We start from the raw sequence: 20264 nt of genomic DNA, 5'->3' as shown, positions 1-20264 counted from the left end.
TCATCTGCAAATGTTGCTACTCAACATAAGAACACAAGAACAAAGGCAACTGCAGAAGGCCCACCGGCCCATACGAGGCAGCTCCTACCTACAACCACCCAATTAATTTGCCAGTTCCTTTACGACTTGGGACTTAAATCCATTATGCCCGAAACGCTTTGCGTAATAGTGGCTTTAGGCATTGTATGTACTAGCTATATACCTATAAGTCAAACAATCCTTGTAAATATTTATTGCATGTATGTACCTTACCTAAATAAAATTGTATTGTATTGTATTTACACTTTGGGCTTCTGAGTCTTTTAGTTTGTCAATGCTCTTCCTGATTGTTTTTTCAGGTTTGAGTAGCAACATTTGCAAATTTGCCGATGATACGAAAATCGGTAGGGAAATTAATTCGGAGGAGGACTCACTATCACTTCAAGTTGATCTAGATAGGGTTTTGAAATGGTCAAAGGATTGGCAGATGCAGTTTAATGCTGATAAATGTAAAGTTCTGAGGTTAGGTAATGATGATAGAGTTACAAGATACGAGCTAGATGGTGTTGTGATTGCGAAGTCGGATTGCGAAAGGGATCTGGGAGTTATGATTAGTAAGAATTTAAAACAAAAGGATCAATGCATAAATGTTCGTAATAAGGCAAATCGGACACTTGGATTTATTAATCGCAGCGTTAGTAACAAGACACCTGGTGTGGTTCTCAAGCTATATCTTGCTCTAGTTAGGCCCCATTTAGATTATGCAGTTCAGTTTTGGTCGCCATATTATAGAATGGATATAAATTCACTTGAACGTGTCCAGCGTAGGATGACTAAGTTAATTCCCCAAATTAGAAATCTTTCATATGAAGAAAGATTAACAAAGCTTAAGTTGCATTCACTGGAAAGGCGAAGAGTTAGGGGTGACATGATAGAGGTTTACAAGTGGATGAATGGACATAACCGGGAGGATATTAATAGGGTATTAAAAGTATCAACACAGGACAGAACACGAAACAATGGATATAAACTGGATAAGTTTAGATTTAGGAAAGACTTGGGTAAATACTGGTTCAGTAACAGGGTTGTTGATTTGTGGAACCAATTGCCGCGTAACATTGTGGAGGTGGGGTCCCTCGATTGTTTCAAGCACGGGTTGGACAAGTATATGAGTGGGATTGGGTGGTTATAGAATAGGAGCTGCCTCGTATGGGCCAATAGGCCTTCTGCAGTTACCTTTGTTCTTATGTTCTTATTGTGTCGCGTGTAATTGGTATTTCTCTTAATTCATTCTCCTTACCTCCGACAAACATTTGTGTTGGTGATGGGATGTCATTCAAGCTTTCTAGTGTGAACACTGATGTTAGGTATTCATTGAGAGTGTTTGCCGCCCTTTTATGATACAACTTAAAATTGTTAGTCTCATCTTTTATGGGTCCTACGGAGTCAGTTCTTTGTTTGGGTTTTACTTCGTATATACTTGCCCGAAACGCTATGCGTATTAGTGGCTTTAGGTATTGTATTTTAAATTTTAAAATTTTGCCCCGAGGTGCGAGTTTATTGGGAGTACTTAGCTGTATCATTAGCAAGGTAATTAACTATAGTTTGCTGTCCTCCGTCCTTTAACAAATCCATTGACCCCTCCCCTAACCTGCCTATTTTGTGCAATAGTCGGTTTAGGATGATCCTTTCAAGCATCTTCCAAGTGCATTACATGAGACTGATAGGTCTATAATTGCCAGGGTCATTGGGTATCGGTATTGGGACCATTATTGCATGTTTCCATTGTGTGGGCAACACTCCACATAGGAATGACTTGTTAAACAGGTGGTGTAGTGGATTGCCAGACACTTCACACAGTGCATTGAGTATGTCGTAGGTGACGCCATCTTCACCAGGTGCTGTACTTTTACCCTTTTCATAGCCCCCTTTACTTCCTTGGCTGTAATTGGTTCCCCATACTCGTCATCACTAGATTGTGCTCTTGTTATCCTAATCCTTCTGTCATTATGTCGGATGAGCTGTTCCCTGCTTACTTCTGCAGGGAGGGAGGAGGATGATGCTGCATCACTCCACTTGTGAATTAGTTCTTCAGCCTTACCCTGGGGGTCGTTGTGAGCCGCAGGCCGGGCTCTGCTCCCCTTAGCTACCTTAATTTTTGCCCACACTTGTCTTGCAGACGTTTCTCTTCCAATAGAGCTAGTGAACTCTAGTCATTGTCTTTCCCTTTGTAACTCATCTGCAATGTATGTACCTTCACCTGACTAAAAAATCTAATCTAAATCTATATCTAATCTATATGCTTAGATATATGCAAATGAGAGAGTAATAGAGCGAAACCTTTAAAATACTGAACAATTTGGAGGATATTGATTCCTACAATTTCTTCAAAAGGTCAGATGTAACACGAACAAGGAGCAAAGGTTTCAAGCTCAACAAGCCACAGTGTAGGAGTGACAACAAATGCTTTTTAACCCATACGATTATGATCATGGCAATAAGGTTTCTAAAACAGTAGGCATTCTTCCAAAGCCAGACACTGTACTATGTTCCTCGCCCTAACCTAGTCACTCAGTATTATTCACTCATTTATTAATGTCTTGTCTATTTATGTCTTAAAGGTTACAAGACGTACATTAGTCAATACAATTGGTGCTTAAAATGTTAAGGATCTCTTGTGAAACACGGGTATTAATAAAAAAATTTATTATGTAAAATAAATAAAAAAGGCCCAAGGGCCATGAAGTAACAAGAATGCAAGGCCAGCACAAGCTGGCGTAAGTAGAGAAGACGGAAGATTCTTCATATTAAAAGACCCTGCTTCTCCAAGATGGCAGTCACACCCTGCTTGCCCTGGACAATCACCATATGGAGAAGGACTGTTTACTGTGAAGGGAAGTCCACAAATGCAATGCCAGCATGAGTCAGTCTTGAAGGGTAAACGATGATGGCACCCTCACAGTAACACAAAAGCCGAGCAAGCCCAGTGAGGAAGACCTGTTGATGGGAAGGAGGAGAATCATTAGTCACAACAAAATCCACATAGAAACAAAGGAGAGAAAAAAAATAAAGTGGATGTCTTCTTTTTGTATAGACATAATAAATATTGCCATTTGGCTATGTATTTATATGATATATAATAGAATACAGCATAAAACAAAATAAGAGGGGTGGTAGGAGAAGAAAAGATTAGTGTTCAGTGAGAATCCACAAGGTCTTCTCTGAATACTCTTTATTTTCTTCAAGGCTGTGGGTCCCTACAATTGCACCAGAGGTGGTACACACCCCTATTTTTATTTAAACAGGTGAGTACACACACGGTGTTAGCAAACTTAGCCTCCAAACACACACACACACATGGTATCAGCAAACTTAGCCTCCAAACACACACACACACATGGTATCAGCAAGCTTAGCCTCCAAACACACACACACACATGGTATCAGCAAGCTTAGCCTCCAAATACACACATGGTATCAGCAAGCTTAGCCTCCAAATACACACATGGTATCAGCAAGCTTAGCCTCTAAACACACACACACAAATGGTATCAGCAAGCTTAGCCTCCAAATACACACACACACATGGTATCAGCAAGCTTAGCCTCTAAACACACACACACACACACACATGGTATCAGCAAGCTTAGCCTCCAAACACACACACACACACATGGTATCAGCAAGCTTAGCCTCCAAACACACACACACACACATGGTATCAGCAAACTTAGCCTCCAAACACACACACACACATGGTATCAGCAAGCTTAGCCTCCAAACACACACACACACATGGTATCAGCAAACTTAGCCTCCAAACACACACACACACATGGTATCAGCAAGCTTAGCCTCCAAATACACACATGGTATCATCAAGCTTAGCCTCTAAACACACACACACACACACAAACGGTATCAGCAAGCTTAGCCTCCAAACACACACGCACACACATACATGGTATCAGCAAGCTTAGCCTCCAAACACAGACACACACGGTATCAGCAAGCTTAGCCTCCAAACACACACACACACACATGGTATCAGTAAGCTTAGCCTCCAAACACACACACACACACATGGTATCAGCAAGCTTAGCCTCCAAACACACACACACATGGTATCAGCAAGCTTAGCCTCCAAACACACACACACAGAAAATGGGGACATTGAAACAGTTGATAAACTTGATTTCAAGAGAGAGGGGTCACTATGGGGAACTTCAATTTTTTTTTAATAAGTAATTAGGCAGACTTGTTGCTAGACAGGGAAGTAAATTAAATGTATGCCAAATTTTGCAAAATATACAATGAAGGCACACAAACATTCATACCAAAACAGAGATGCAGGGCCAGAAAACAGGATTGGTTCAACAGAAATTGAGAGAGGGCCACAGACCAAAAGACACAAAAATGGAATGAAAGACATTGAAAAATTACAAGCAGATGTCAACAAAGTTTTCGATTGGGCAGCAGAAAATAACATGATGTTTAACAGTGATAAATTTCAGGTATGGCAAAAATGAGGATCTGAAACATAATACAGGGTACAAAACACAATCGAATCTTCCCATAGTAGAAAAACAGCATGTCAAGGATTTGGGAATAATGATGTCCGACGATCTAATGTTTAGGGAGCATAACCAAGCAAATATTGTGTCGGCCAGAAAAATGATAGGATGGATTATGAGAACTTTCAAATCCAGGGATCCCATCACAATGGTTGTACTCGTCAAGTCACTTATGTTGTCCCGTCTCGAGTACTGCTCAGTATTCACTTCCCCCTTCAGAGCAGGAGAGATTGCTGAAATAGAGGGAATACAGAGAACATATACGGCACGCATAGACGAGATAAAACACCTAAATTATTGGGATCGTCTCAAAGCTTTCCAAATGTACTCTCTAGAAATGAGACGAGAGAGATACCAAATAATATACACATGGAAGATACTGGAGGGCCAGGTCCCAAATCTACACAGTAAAATAACAACGTACTGGAGTGAACGATATGGAAAAAAATGCAAGATTGAACCAGTGAAGAGCAGAGGTGCCACAGGCACAATCAGAGAGCACTGTATAAACATCAGAGGTCCGCGGTTGTTCAACGTCCTCCCAGCGACTATAAGAAATATTGCCGGAACAACCGTGGACATCTTCAGGAGAAAACTGGACTGTTTTCTAAGAGAAGTTCCGGATCAGCCGGGATGTTGTGGGTATGTGGCCCTGCGGGCCGCTCCAAGCAACAGCCTGGTGGACCAAACTCTCACAAGTCGAGCCTGGCCTCGGGCCGGGCTTGGGGAGTAGAAGAGCAGAACCCCATCAAGCAGGTATTAAAATAGAAAGAAGCCAAACCCCCAATCATACCAGCGATACAAAGATGTGAGAAACAACTATACAGCAGAAAGGGAAGAGGCAGAAAGAAATTTTTAAAAAGGGATAATGGATAAATGTAAAACAGAACTGGGCCTATTCTACAAATTCATAAACAACAAATTGCAGGTAAAGGATAATATCCAGAGGTTGAAAATAGGAAACAGATTCACAGAAAATGATAATGCAATGTGTGAAACATTAAACCAAAAGTTCCAAAGTGTGTTAATACAAAATGAAATCTTAAGAGAACCAGACACAATAAGAATTTCTGAGAACATCATAGAGCGTATAGAGGTGTCTAGAGATGAAGTGGAAAATATGCTAAAGTAGCTAAGTAAGAACAAAGCAGTTGGTCCAGATGGAGTTTCACCATGGGTTCTGAGAGAATGTGCATCTGAGCTCAGCCTTCCACTTCACCTGATCTTTCAGGCATCCCTGTGTATAGGAGTCATAGCAAACATGTGGAAAAAGGCTAACATAGTTCCAATCTACAAAAGTGGCAACAGGGAAGACCCCACCTCTCTCAGTTATAGACCTGAATCATTGACAAGTGTAACAGTGAAAGGATTGAAAACAAAAAAAAAAGTAATAAAAACTAAATGGGTAGAACACCTGGAGAGAAATTATATAATATCACACAGACAGTATTGTTTTCGATCTGGAAGATCCTGTGTATCAAATTTACTCAGTTTCTATGATTGAGCCACAGAGATTTTAAAGGAAAAAGGTAGTTGGGTTGACTGCATCTATCTAGACATAAAAAAGGCTTTCGACAGAGTTCCACATAAGAGGTTGTTCTGGAAACTAGAAAATTTTGGATGGGTGACAGGTAAGCTTCTAACATGGATGAAAAATTTTCTGACTGATAGAAAAATGAGGGCAGTAATCAGAGGCAATCGGACTGGAGAAGTGTCACAAGTGGAGTACCACAGTACATGCACCAGAAATGTTCATTGTCTACATAAATGATCTACCAGTAGGAATACAGAATTATATAAACATGTTTGCTGATGATGCTAAGATAATGGGATGGATAAGAAATTTAGATGATTGTCATGCCCTTCAAGAAGACCTGGACAAAATAAGTATATGGAGCACCACTTGGCAAATGAAATTTAATGTGAATAAATGCCATGTTATGGAATGTGGAATAGAACATAGATCCCACACAACCTACAAATTATGTGAGAAATCTTTATATAATTCTGATAAAAGAAAGAGGTCTAGGGTTGATTCTAGATAGAAAACTATCACTTGAGGCCCACATAAATTACGTTGTGTGAGGAGCCTATGCCACGCTTTCTAACTTCAGAATTTCGTTTAAATACATGGATGGCGAAATACTAAAGAAATTGTTCACGAGTTTTGTTCGGCCAAGGCTAGAATATGCAGCGGTTGTTTGGTGCCCATATCTTAAGAAGCACATCAACAAACTGGAAAAGGTGCAAAGACATGCTACTAAGTGGACCCAGAACTAAAGGGCAAGAGCTATGTGGAGAGGTCAGAGGCATTAAATATGCCAAAACTAGAAGACAACAAAAAGAGGTGATAAAATCACTATGTACAAAATAGTAACAGGAATTGATAAAATCGATAGGGAAGATTTCCCGAGACCTGGAACTTCAAGAACAAAAGGTCATAGATTTAAACTAACTAAACAAAGATGCCAAAGAAATATAAAAAAATTTCCTTTCGCATACAGAGTGGTACACGGTTGGAACAAGTTAAGTGAGAAGGTGGTGGCGGCCAAGACCGTCAGTAGTTTCAAAGCATTATGTGACAAAGAGTGCTGGGTAGACGGGACACCACGAGCGTAGCTCTAATCCTGTAACTACACTTAGGTAACTACATTTGGTGTCAGCAAGCTTACCGTCGAAACACACACAAACAGCCTGCCTATTATTCAAGGCCTTCTCTGAGTACTCTCTATTTTCTTCTCTGAGGCTATGGGTCCCTAATCTTGCACCAGAGGTGGTACAACTTTTAAGTTTTTAACTACTGCACTGAGCACCTGATTTTGGCAAAGACTTCTTAGTGCAATTGTCAAGGACATAGTTCTGGTATTTTTTTGTTTATAAATATTCAGGTATAGTTAATGTCAAAATGTTTCAAAACTCAACAATTTATATTTCAAAACAAAAAAAGTAATGAAAACATTAAAATATAGCCTAATTAATTAATTAATAAAATAGCACAACTCTCAGAATGTCTAAAGGTGCTTTGAGCAATGAAGTAGTTAATTTTATATATATAATATTATATATATAATATATATTTACCTGTGACTACTGCTTAGCAAAAATTTGATCTCTGTGAAAATTGGTCTCGTCATTGCTAGGAGATATTTTAAGACCATGATTTGCTGTGGATGGCACTGTAGTCTTCAAGTCATCAATCTAAAAATAGAGGTAATCTTTTAAAATGTAAATTTTGTATAAAAAAAATGCAAAAATAAATTGCAAGAATAATATGAAGTTATAATACAATTTTTGTTTAATTATTTAAATATTTGTGAGACATTATTAAGAAATGTATGAAGTACAGATTCTCTAAGACCTGTTATGTATCTGCTTATGTTCCACCACATTACATTCAGGGCTGAAGAGAAAACACAGCCAGTAAGGTAATGATCACTTAGGATGGACTGGGATGCTACATGTAGGTGGGGGCTAAGCTGCATGAGGCTAGGATGCCCAGCCTGCCTTGTCTAGGCTGGGCTGGGCCAGGCAACACTAGGAAGGAGTCAACAAATCTCTGGAGTGCCTTACTTTTCCTGATATCCTTAAAAAAGCAAGAATGATGCCATTTTATAAAGGAGGCGAGACAGCAGAAATAAACAATTAGAGAAAAATATCAAATCTACTTATACTTTCAAAAATATTTGATTTTTTTTTTACAAACATCTCTTCCTACTTTGTATTCATGTTGAATTTTACAAACACACACACACATCTTTAGGAAGCAGCCCATAGCAGCTGTCTAACTCCCAGGTACTTATTTACTGTTAGGTGAACCAGATATAGAGAATAACCACAAAATCTTGTAAAGCCACTAGTACACGCAGCATTTCAGGCAGGATATATAATATTAATATTATATATATATATATATATATATATATATATATATATATATATATATATATATATATATATATATATATATATATATATATATATATATATATATATAACTGAAAACTCACACCCCAGAAGTGACTCGAACCCATATGCTATGCCCAAGATTACCATCCGAGTGCCAGCGGGGAAGTGGGTCAAATAGCCTCGGCTATCACTTCCTTATGTCTGGTCGTGATGGTCAAGCGGATTAAGGCGTCCCTGTACATACCAGTTGCATTGCTCCTGGCAGTATTGGGTTCGAGTCACTTCTGGGGTGTGAGTTTTCAGTTGCATATTGTCCTGGGGACCATTCAGGCTTGTTCGCCTGAATGTATTCATATATATATATATATATATATGAATACATACATATGGGACAAAGAGCCAGAGCTCAACCACCGCAAGCACAACTAGGTGAGTACACACACACATTATATATATATATATATATATATATATATATATATATATATATATATATATATATATATATATATATATATATATATATAGATCAAAGGTACAATTTCGTTCCAATAGGGTCTGAGACCCTAGGCCCATGGGGTGAGAGTGCAAGAAGGTTTCTTAAGGATCTTGGTTCCAAGCTCATTGACACCACAAGAGACCCTAGAGCAGCAAGTTTTCTCTTTCAGCGCCTCAGTGTCGCGATCCAGAGGGGAAATGCCCGCTGCATCCTCGGTTCCTGCCCGGCGTCGGAGGAGTTCGAGGAAATCTACAGCCTCTAGGAAGCGAACTTTTTCTTGTGTCCTCTTAATGGTCATTTTTTGTATAAAATCAGATATGTAACTGTATAACCTTGCATAATAAAGTGTACATCATAATAAAAAAAAAGGGGGGTGGTAGGAGAAGTGAACACTCTTTCGTATTCAGAGTTAAATGTCAAGTTTTTCCCTGAGTGCTCTGTGTTCCCTTCTCTGAGGCTGTGGGTCCCTATAATTACACCAGTGGTGGTACCCCCCTATATATATATATTACATATATATATATATATATATATATATATATATATATATATATATATATATGAGTGTCAGACGATGGAGGAATGATTTTTTTTAATTTAATTTATATAAAAAATTATTCCTTCTGAAGATGTATTAATATATGAAAGTACTTAAGGAAATTCCTGTTTCAATTCTTCCTCCGTGGTCTGACACTCACATTTTTCATCAAGTGTTAATTTTTGTGATTTACACACACGTGGCATGTTTACACACACATTATTTATATTATATATATATATATATATATATATATATATATATATATATATATATATATATATATATATATATATATATATATATATGTCGTACCTAATAGCCAGAACGCACTTCTCTGCCTACCATGCAAGGCCTGATTTGCCTAATAAGCCAAGTTTTCATGAATTAATTGTTTTTCGACTACCTAACCTACCTAACCAAACGTAACCTAACTTTTTCAGCTACCTAACCTAACCTAACCTAAAAAGATAGGTTAGGTTAGGTTAGGTAGGGTTGGTTAGGTTTGGTCATATATCTACTGTAGAGGTGACCCACGTGTTACAACAATAGTACAGTAATTCACCTGGAACTGTCGTCGTAGGGAGAGGAAGGGCTGGTAGGGTAGGTGGAGCAAGTCTAGGCTCCTCAGGAAGGGTAGGACAGAGGGAATCAATGCCTCTTAGGGGTCCTATGGGCACATATCCTAAGTGCCAGTGGTGCCGGGCAGGCGTCGTCCGCGTTGGGTCACATGCAGTTCAAATCTGGCCCACTCGGCCTGCGCGGGCTGCCGCGCGGGTAGGCCGTGCGCCGTCGTCGTCCACCAATCAGGGCACAGCCCTGCCTATACTGTAAAATGTCTCCTTGGCGGGCACTTTGAATGTGGTTCCCTCTACACTCCTCCCGTCCCTATAGAACAATGGGTATGTTGGAGGGAAAACGTTTCACTATATACAACATGTCTTTTTTGTAAAAAAGTCTGGTTTCATGAATGGGTCCTATTACAATTATTACCCGTATTATCTTTGCACTATACACGAACTGTTTCAACATTGCATACACTACACTATTCCCTTTCCTTTTTTTTTTTTTTTCTTTTCAGCTTCACTCTTAGGAATTTACTCTGTCCTAACAATATTCCTCGCACCGAAGCGCTGCTCCTTGAATGTGAGTCCTTTGACAGAGCAACCCTCTTCCCACATCTCACCCCCAGGATCCCAAGGGAAAGCAATTGGATCTATGCCTTCCAAGAACTGACCAAATGCTAGTTCATTCTTTATTTTCTTCTGAGCCCTCCTTTCCACATTGTGTCTTAACGGGCCCCACTTCCTGTGAGAATTTTGCTTTGCTTCCTGATCCAGACCTGTTTGTTCAGTAGTGGCATGGTCCCGAATTGCCACTTTTGTCCTGCATTGGATTCCTGAAGGAGCCTCACTTGACGAGTTCTCACTTAGCATAACCAAACTCTGTTGGTTGTATGTGTCTGATGTGCTAATGTCCATGTCCCCCCTGTCAGTGTGAGCCGAGATGTCTTCCACACCTCTAGACAATATCTGGTCAGCATCTTGCTCCGATGCCCCTCCTTGGCCTGTTATGCACTGGGTCGGAATTAGACCGAATGAGCCGACCCGGCAGCGTTTAAAGACGAATTCTGGTCCTTAAATGAAACATGTGGCTTGTTGCCCGAGGTGTCCCCGTGCTGGCGGACTGCTTCCTCATCCCTTTCGGATTCCTCACAGTCCCGAGCAAAATGACCCTCTTTCCCACACCTGTAGCACTGAACAGGTCGCCTAGGGGATGGGCTACGGCGATGCTGTGGTGACATAAGAGCAACTGTAAGGTGCCTCAAACTCTCACACACCTGGTCCAATCTCCCGTTGGTCTCTGAGATGCCTGCTACCAAGGTGTCCAACTTCGCCTCCACGCCCCTGGAAGATAAAGGATGCGAGCCCGCACTCGATGGTCGGCAACTGTTGATTCCAAAACCTGAAGAGCTGGTAGCCGGTGACGTGCCTGGGGAGCTGGGGAGGGCGAGTGTCGAGCGCCGAGAAGCGTCATTACTCCTGGGTGGCCGCTCATACTGGGAGTACCTTCCCACTGCATTCACTCGCACTGCTGGACCTTGGGGCACTCGGTGATGGGAGTCGTATCCTTTGGAACCTGAGGAACCGTGGATCGCTATGGCATTGTGCTGGAAGGTTTGGGCCCGATCGATAGCCTCCTCCATGGAGGAGTTCCTTGCATTGGAAATGTATCCTGCCAGACTCTTATCCTGTAATCCCTGGCCAAATCTCATTACTGCGATTTGTTCCACTTCCCACCGTGGCAAATGTTTGTAAGCCCGATGAGCCAAGTGGTGGGCCCTATCTGCCCAATCAGCAATATCCTCTTCTGGTTCCTGCTGGGCCTGGTTAAACTTCATCATGGCTACATCCAGAACTTCCCTATCGCCAAATCGCTTGATCATCTTATGCATCATGCGAATATAATCGATCGACGGTTCTCTGTCCAGTAAGCGATTGTAAAAATCACTTGCCTTACCCTTGAGGCACCATCCTAACTGTGTCAATGACGTAGGCCCGCTCCAGTCCTTTTCCGAGGCATAAGACGTGAAGCGGCGGTAGAAGGTGGCCCAATCTGACTTCCCGTCATAGTCCAATGCCCGAGGTGGTGTGCGGAAGGTCTCCTTTTGTTGGCGATAACCTGTCCGCCTGCTGCGGGATAGAGAGGCATCCGAATCGGAAGTCAGAGAGCTGTGTGACGAGTGTCGAGCTGTCCGTCTCCTTGATCGAGCCGATCGATGGCGGGAGGGGCTCCCCTGCCGAGTACCTTGCTGGCCACTAGCCCTGGAGTAAGCTGGTGACTGAGGTCGACGTCCACGTTGGCTGCTGCTGGCGGCACCCCTAGAGGAGTGGCGGGTTCCCATTTCGCTGGACGAGGACGATGAACGACTTCCTGCCCCCTGACCTAAGGGCCCGGAGCCCTGTTGGGACGGGTCCACCTCAAACGATATAGCAGCCATCAACTCGGGTTTGGCCCGAAGGCGGTTGATATCATAAATGTTGTCCTCCGTGATCACATGGTGACGCCGAAACTTGATAATGCGAGCGGCCAATTTATCTCCTACACCCGGTAGCAGCTGCAGCTCAGCAGCCGAAGCAGAGTTTATCTTGATTAGAGCCATTGTGCTGGTGTCGAAAGTTAAAGCTCCGATATCGTGCCACACCTGGTAATAAGCCTTAGATCTGGGGCCAGGCACCTCACATGTATACCACCCCAAACAGAAAAACAAAACAAAAAAAACACAGACACCAATAGCCACACTTAAGGTTCCAATGTTCAGAGATAGAGATAAATGTTCCACAAGGAAAAATAAGCACTGCACAGTCAATAATGTAAATGATGGGGCCAGGTGGGTTTCAAGCAACATAAAACACTGCACACTTAATTGGTACCTAAATCACTTGAGGCTTAGACAAAAACTGGGCACTTACTGCACTTGCAAAACTGGAAAATCTGATGACAGGCACTTTGAGGAACTTTAACAAGCAATGTGCCTGATTTTCATAAGCACTGGGCTGAGGGTTCTCAAAAACACTTTTTTCAGGTGAACGTGTGGAACTGTGTGCAGGGCGGATCACCATCCACCTTAAATCTGGTATGAACACAAACTCACTGGCTCACTTAATGTATCTCTTTCCCTTGAGCCGTTACTTCTGTAGAAAGCCCAGAACAGGTTACGTCTAGCTAACAGTAGAAATGAGAAAATAACAGACCTGTAGCAAGCACCCTGCAGAGCTGGGACCAGCGTCGCTGTAGTAAACACGCTGGAGACGGATGCGCTCGGGAACGACAGCCTGAAATCCTCCGCGAGCGGATTCGTAAACAATACAGGTCGGGTATGCTCATGAACGGTGGCCCGTATTCCGTGTGAATGGTGGTACTCGTCTCCCCTTCTTCAAAGAACTTGGGGACCGCGGGAATCGGTGCTTGGGGGACAAGACAATAAAATGCAACAAATCCGGAGAAATAATCCGTATAAAACACTGATAACTGGAACTTATGGAGAATCTTGGGGGATTGCACGAGATGTGGAATAAAACATATGCACACAAAAAACAGGGGTTGAAATATCTTGGGCACCGCTATTGAACAACGAACCGAAGAACATCTATGGTGCAACCAAAGCCAGTAATTCGAGACTGGAACCGTTGAACACTATCTAAGACGTCTTGACTGAAGTCGGCAGAACGATGATGCAGATATCTTGGCGAGGTCCTCTTGATCACCGCGTGGGAACGTTTACTCACTGCGCCAATGTAGAGGTGACCCACGTGTTACAACAATAGTACAGTAATTCACCTGGAACTGTCGTCGTAGGGAGAGGAAGGGCTGGTAGGGTAGGTGGAGCAAGTCTAGGCTCCTCAGGGAGGGTAGGACAGAGGGAATCAATGCCTCTTAGGGGTCCTATGGGCACATATCCTAAGTGCCAGTGGTGCCGGGCAGGCGTCGTCCGCGTTGGGTCACATGCAGTTCAAATCTGGCCCACTCGGCCTGCGCGGGCTGCCGCGCGGGTAGGCCGTGCGCCGTCGTCGTCCACCAATCAGGGCACAGCCCTGCCTATACTGTAAAATGTCTCCTTGGCGGGCACTTTGAATGTGGTTCCCTCTACACTACATTAATTTTAACTCCAATAAAAAAATATTGACCTCATACATAATGAAATGGGTAGCTTTATCATCTCATAAGAAAAAAAATTGAGAAAATATAATAATTCAGAAAAACTTGGCTTATTAGGCAAATCAGGCCTTGCATAGTAGGCCGAGAAGTGCGTTCTGGCTACTAGGTACGACATATATATATATATATATATATATATATATATATATATATATGGAACCCTCAACCCTATAAGTGGAGGGTTCCTACAAACTCAACCAGAGGTGGTACCCTCTATATATTAATAAAAAGGCAAGGCTATGCTAAATCTAGGCAGGGATTGGCTTGGCTAAGCTGGTCAGGGCTTGGCTAGGGTAGGAAGGACTGGTCATGTTTAAAAGCAAGGCAGGGTTAGGCTAGGCAAGACTAGGTAAGGGTATACTGGGATAGGCTTGGCTACGGTAGGCTAGGAAGAGGTAAACTAGGATAAGCAAGGCTGTGCAAGCACTATGCACAGCTAGAATGAACTATGCTAAGATGGTTTAAGCTGGGCTAGGTTAGGATAAGCTGAGTCATGCAGGGCCCCGATTGACCAGTGGAGTCTAATAGTCTAACCTTCTAGCTAGTTTGCTGACCTAAGCGTGTAAATGCCTAGCCCCTAACCTGAGATATATACAAGAGTTGTTACATTCTTGTACAGCCACTAGTACGAGTAGCGTTTCGGGCAGGTCCCAGGAATACGATCCCCGCCGCGAAGAATCGTTTTTTCATCCAAGTACACATTTTACTGTTGCGTTAAACAGAGGCTACAGTTAAGGCATTGCGCCCAGTAAATCCTCCCCGGCCAGGATACGAACCCATGACATAGCGCTCGCGGAACGCCAGGCGACTGTCCTACCACTACACCACCTGCTGCAATATTATTATAAAAGAAATATTACTTATTATAATCGTAAATACTAAATACCTGTTGTGTTGATTTAGGGGCGACGACGATCGTGGGATCGGATGCGAGCCACAGGTGGCCTACACCATGCTTTCTAAGGCGTCCCTCTCATAACAAAAACAAATCCGTGCATTCATACACAAACAGAGATCCCGTGGTTATGCGAATACTTGCAATTCTTTTACTTAAAATAATAACAATTAGATTAATAATAATTAACATAATTTTTACTCAAGATTCATAAAAATCATTAATACTATTTTAAAAGAAGATTTATAAGACATCTAAAAATAGATATACAGACTTTGTGTGATATTTATTTCAACATTATATATTAATAGAATGTTGTAACTATTATTTTTAAATATTAGGTAGTTTCCAGCTACGTATATCGCATATAAACGTTGCAAAAAGATTTTAGACTGAATTAACACATTACACATTTATGGAGTAATTAACAACAAAACAATCTTTATTTTCATTGCAGAACATATATCAGAGCATACTAGTGACTCATACATTTAAAATAGTGTGATTTTTAAACAATTCGGTTGTAAACCCGCAGAACGGCCTACCCGCCAATTTAAAGACGTAACATAAGAAATAGTATATAATTCATTATTTTAAATTACATATATAATCATTAATAATATTCGGCAACTATCGAGGTTCTCCATAGGTAAATTCCTGTACTCTAACAAGATGCTACTTGCTGTTTAGCTGTTTAAATTCTTGGAAAATTGTAATGACCAGCGACATAAAATATAACAATGAAATAATAGCAGGTAACTGTAGGTGAACGAAAAATTAAATTCCAAATTGATTAGATGTTTTTCTAAATATAAAGATCGACCTGAAGGAATTTTATGAATTATGGACTAATTAAACAAAAAAATAGGTAATTTTACTTGAAGAACAGATACCAGAGAATAGTTAGTGAGTACATTTATATTGTATAATGGGAGAAAGCCCCTGGTAGCCGCGAATTAAAATAACCACCTACATTAATTGATAACTAGGAAATAGTATCTGGAAACTTTATCTGAACGAAAACACAATACCAATTTGTTTAGATGTTTTTCTTAATATAAAGATCAACAGTAAGGAATCTTATTCATTATGGACAAATTAACAAAAAAAAACGATAATTTTCATTGAGGACCATATATTAGAGCATACTTAGTCACTTATATATTAAAAGTATTGTGTATTTTGAACCATTGGGGTTGTAAACAAACAGAACGGCCTACCCGAAAAGTCGTAACATAAAATGTTGCATATGTTTGCTAATTTATTATTTGATAAATGATTATTATTAATTTACGACAACTATAGAGGTTTCCCATTAGTTAAATTACTGTAGTCTGACTAAATGCTACTACAAAACATATATAAATCCTGGGAAAGTCACAATGACCAGCGACATTAAAGCATAGAGGGTTAAATAGTAACAGGCAACTGTCGGCGAACGAAAAATTCATATCCAAATTTATTAGATGTTTTCCTAAATATAAAGATCGATAGGCTGGAATTTTCTGGATTATGGCCTAATTAAGGCAAAAATATATATATTTTTACTTGAAGAACAAATATCAGAGCATAGTCAGTGAGTTATAGAATAATAAGAGTGTGGTATTTCATTGTATAACAAGAGATAGTCCATGGAAGCGAAAATAGACGTAGTTTTACACAAAATAACGTCCAAAAAGAGCCGTAGAGTCAAACGGCAAATGTTGACGTTCTTTTTAAGAGGACAGGTTGACCTGGTACCAGTCTGGTTCGCTCTGGAGATTTGTCACGTTAGGCTTCTGAACAATATATTCACAATCGTGATTCTGGGCGAGTGTGGGTATATTTCTAAGAAGCTGAGTTAACTTGATGGTGAGGAATGGACTGTGTTCAGTCTATTGGCTGGTAGACAGAACAGAACACGTCCTCTGGGTAAGGGCTCCCTCACTTGAATACTCTACAAGGGCTGCCGGGCATCTCGTGGCACACAGCACAAAAGAGTTACAATTTGACCAATAGCATTGCAGCAAATAAGCGGGAACCAATCATATGGACCGTTCGATGATCAGTAGTAGGAGTGACGTCATGAGCACGTCATGACTACGTCATAGCTGTTATTCTCCATTTCGCCGGCTGAGGTTGACCTCAGGGTCACACTGTCTCCTCGCAGGCGTCCCCTCTACTCTTCTCACGGTTCGTTCGCACCTGCCAATGTACTCATTGACCCTTCATGGCAAGTATGCTTAACTCCTCTGTATCTACTTCCTGACTGGATATACGGCGGCCTCCATATTATGAAAGTGTTCCTGGTTAAGTGGGCATTCTGGAGATACCCAACATGCCAGGTCACTATCCAGGGTTAAGAGAGATAGGCCTTTGTGCACGAAGTTCGGTGCACTGTGCGCTGCAATGAGCCATTCTAGTCAGCTGTGGGAGAATCTTGAGAGACCATTCTCTGACATCACCCCCCAACAAAAGACCGAGCCCCACAGCATGGTGCTTGTTCCTCCTCACCCCGCTGACGCACGTGCACATACTCTGAGTGCACGTAGTGCGGCCAGGTCGAGCAGACCCTGTTTTCTATACTGGTAGGCGAGGCGGGTCCTCGTCTAGACTATTTCCTTCTAAGTGAGGAATTTCTTCAGTCACCGGGTCACATGTGGCTATCTTTTCAGGTCTTGAGCAGGCACTGTGGTCGGACGTAGCTCCAGGTCTGGGTCGGCTCAACACCTCGAAACCCTGAGTGGCTCTAGTCTGTCCACTGCCTCTCTCCACCTGTGTCATGCCTGAAACATCAGAGGCACACTGGGAACTAGTGTCCGGTGATGCGCGTTGCATTTCCTCGCACATGTCTCCCTCGTTCGACGTCTCATTAATCACCCCTGACCTACTCAACCAGTCAGCACCTACTGCTGAGAGCAGTGGGTTGTCGATCTGCTCTGTCGACGTCGAGCGCTGTGGTCCTCTCCTGTTCTTACGTCTTACATGCGTCTTCGACTTTGTGTATCCATCTACAGGAGGGTCCTCGTAGCGTTTGAGCATGTTCCTTTCCTTTGCTTCTTTCTCCATTACTTCACAGCTTGCTTTCTCTCCTTTATTCTTCAGCTGGGTGAGGGTGTGGTCACTCCCTGTGACGTTATCCCTGGGCAAGTCACCAGCTGACTGAGGGCAGCCGCACTCAGCTGAGGCAGCAGCTTCCTCGCTCTTCCCTTGTTTTCTTTGAGGGTGGACTCGGGCAATCAGAGACTCCCAGAACATTTCCCAATAAAAGTCCATATACAGCACGTTCCTGTTGAACGGCACGTATTTTACCTTTGATGTAAGTTGTGTCGACCCACACATACACCTCCACCATCTCCTTAGTATAGCCATTTGGGAATTTGACATAGATATATCTACCTGTCTCAGATCCTGGCTTTACTAGACTTTTCCTTACCATGTGAGTAGTAGCGCCTTTGTCACGGAAGATTTTTGCCGATTTTCCGTTAACATTTCCGTCCACCACCTCAAGGGTCCAAGCTAGTGGATCCTTTCCAACGTTGGGATGTTTCTTACCACTTGAGCTAACACCTGCTATGTAGCCTGATTTCGGTTTTACCTTGCAATCAGCTGCACGATGACCTGGCTTAAAACAGCTGTAGCACTTGTGCACATGCTTGTTGGAGAAGTTTCCCTGCTCCCCCGACACACCAGTCTTAAGCTTAGCTCCTTCGCCAATACCTGTAGCATGATGCTTCTCGTGCGGCTTAACCCCTTTCACCTGTCTCCTGGCCCCAGCCCACAGATCAGCTTGCTTGGCCATAGACAAATTTGACACAATTTCTTGCTCTTTGAGCTTGACACACAGAGACGATTCGCATGCTTCTAAGAACTGTTCACGAATCATCAGCTGATAGAACCCCATGCTCCCAGGAGCAGTCTCCATGAGTTCACAGTAACGGTTTAGACTTGATTCTAACCGCTGTAACATTAACACATGTCTCTCCTTTTTGCAATTGAGCCCTACGGAAATTCTCTAGCATCCGGTCTGCAGTGATGCCAAAACCGTTCAGCAGCGCTGTTGTCAATGCCTCGTAATCTCCGCGCTGGTGCGGACCCAGACTGTGGTAGATAGTTAGTGTCCTACCCTTTAACAATGCACTAAGAGCGAGTGCCCACTTTGATCTTTCCCACCCGCAATCAGTGGCGTGACCTTCGTAAAACTTGATGTATGCATCCATCGAGTCGTCCCTCTCATCAAAGTTAGCTAGTTCAGGTAGTTTGACAGTCTTACCTTGTTCAACGTTAGTCTCTGTTGAACGACCACTATTGGTCGTTCAACAGGATGACCACTTGTCTGGTCATCCTGCCTTGCTTGCAACTGCATGCAAGCTATGCGTTCAGTACTTTCTCGGTTCTGCTGATCAGTCCAGCGTTTGTTTTCTCTCTCCTGCTGATCAGTCCACAGTTTGTTTTCTCTGTCCTGCTGATCAGTCCAGAGTTTCATAACTTGCTCTGCTACTTTATTCCCTTCAAATCCTAACTCCCTAACCTGGTCGTGGTATTCCTCTAAGGTGAATAATTGCGAGCCTACTCATTGAGTTGGTGTCGTCCACAAGGACCTTTTGGGTCGAGATTCTTCCCCCATAGAATCCCCCCAACGAAGTATTTAAAGGGCTAGATTCCCGCGTGACTCCGTTTTCTTCCGCAGCGCGCGTGATTCTAGTGACATCATTCTCGGTGACGTCACTTACAGGGGTCTCTACCTCCAAGTTGTCTCTCACTGGGGTCTCTCCCACTGTTATCTCTCACCAGGGTCTCACCACCGGTAGCCTCATCCAGTGTGATGAGACTCGTGCACGCCACCTCAGCACTACCCTGCATGTGTGCTTGTAGCATCATCTCTTCCACGGCTCTCCTGTGCTGTTCCACTCGTTCCTTACACTCTAGCTCAGTAAGAGTGTCGTAGTCGTCAGGTCTATGAGCGGTCAAGGCCTGGAGAAGATGCAGGTAGCGCTGTTTGTACTCTCCACACTCATACATACTGGTGGTGTGTGAACCTAACAGGGTGTTAAACATCCTCTGAATACGGCTCGTCACTTTTGAATTTTCAGGAAAAATTTAAGTGCGAAATTTTACTGTACAACCTAGCTCATAGGTTCCAACTAAGCCAATCACGTTGGGCGCCAGATGTGG

The 20264-nt window shown here is 42.4% G+C and overlaps 1 long non-coding RNA gene across 1 annotated transcript; it reads right to left on the bottom strand.

The window, feature by feature from the left end:
* Positions 1 to 2668: 2668 nt before the first annotated feature.
* LOC138352539 (uncharacterized) lies at positions 2669 to 15218 on the bottom strand. Its single transcript, XR_011222819.1, has 3 exons — positions 15102 to 15218; positions 7635 to 7751; positions 2669 to 2976 (listed from the first exon to the last, which is right to left on the bottom strand). It is a non-coding gene; the product is annotated as an uncharacterized lncRNA (long non-coding RNA).
* Positions 15219 to 20264: the final 5046 nt, after the last annotated feature.

Source organism: Procambarus clarkii, chromosome 54 (genome assembly GCF_040958095.1).
Source record: "Procambarus clarkii isolate CNS0578487 chromosome 54, FALCON_Pclarkii_2.0, whole genome shotgun sequence".
Lineage (NCBI taxonomy): Eukaryota > Metazoa > Arthropoda > Malacostraca > Decapoda > Cambaridae > Procambarus > Procambarus clarkii.
This window is presented reverse-complemented; position numbering and strand designations above follow the sequence as displayed.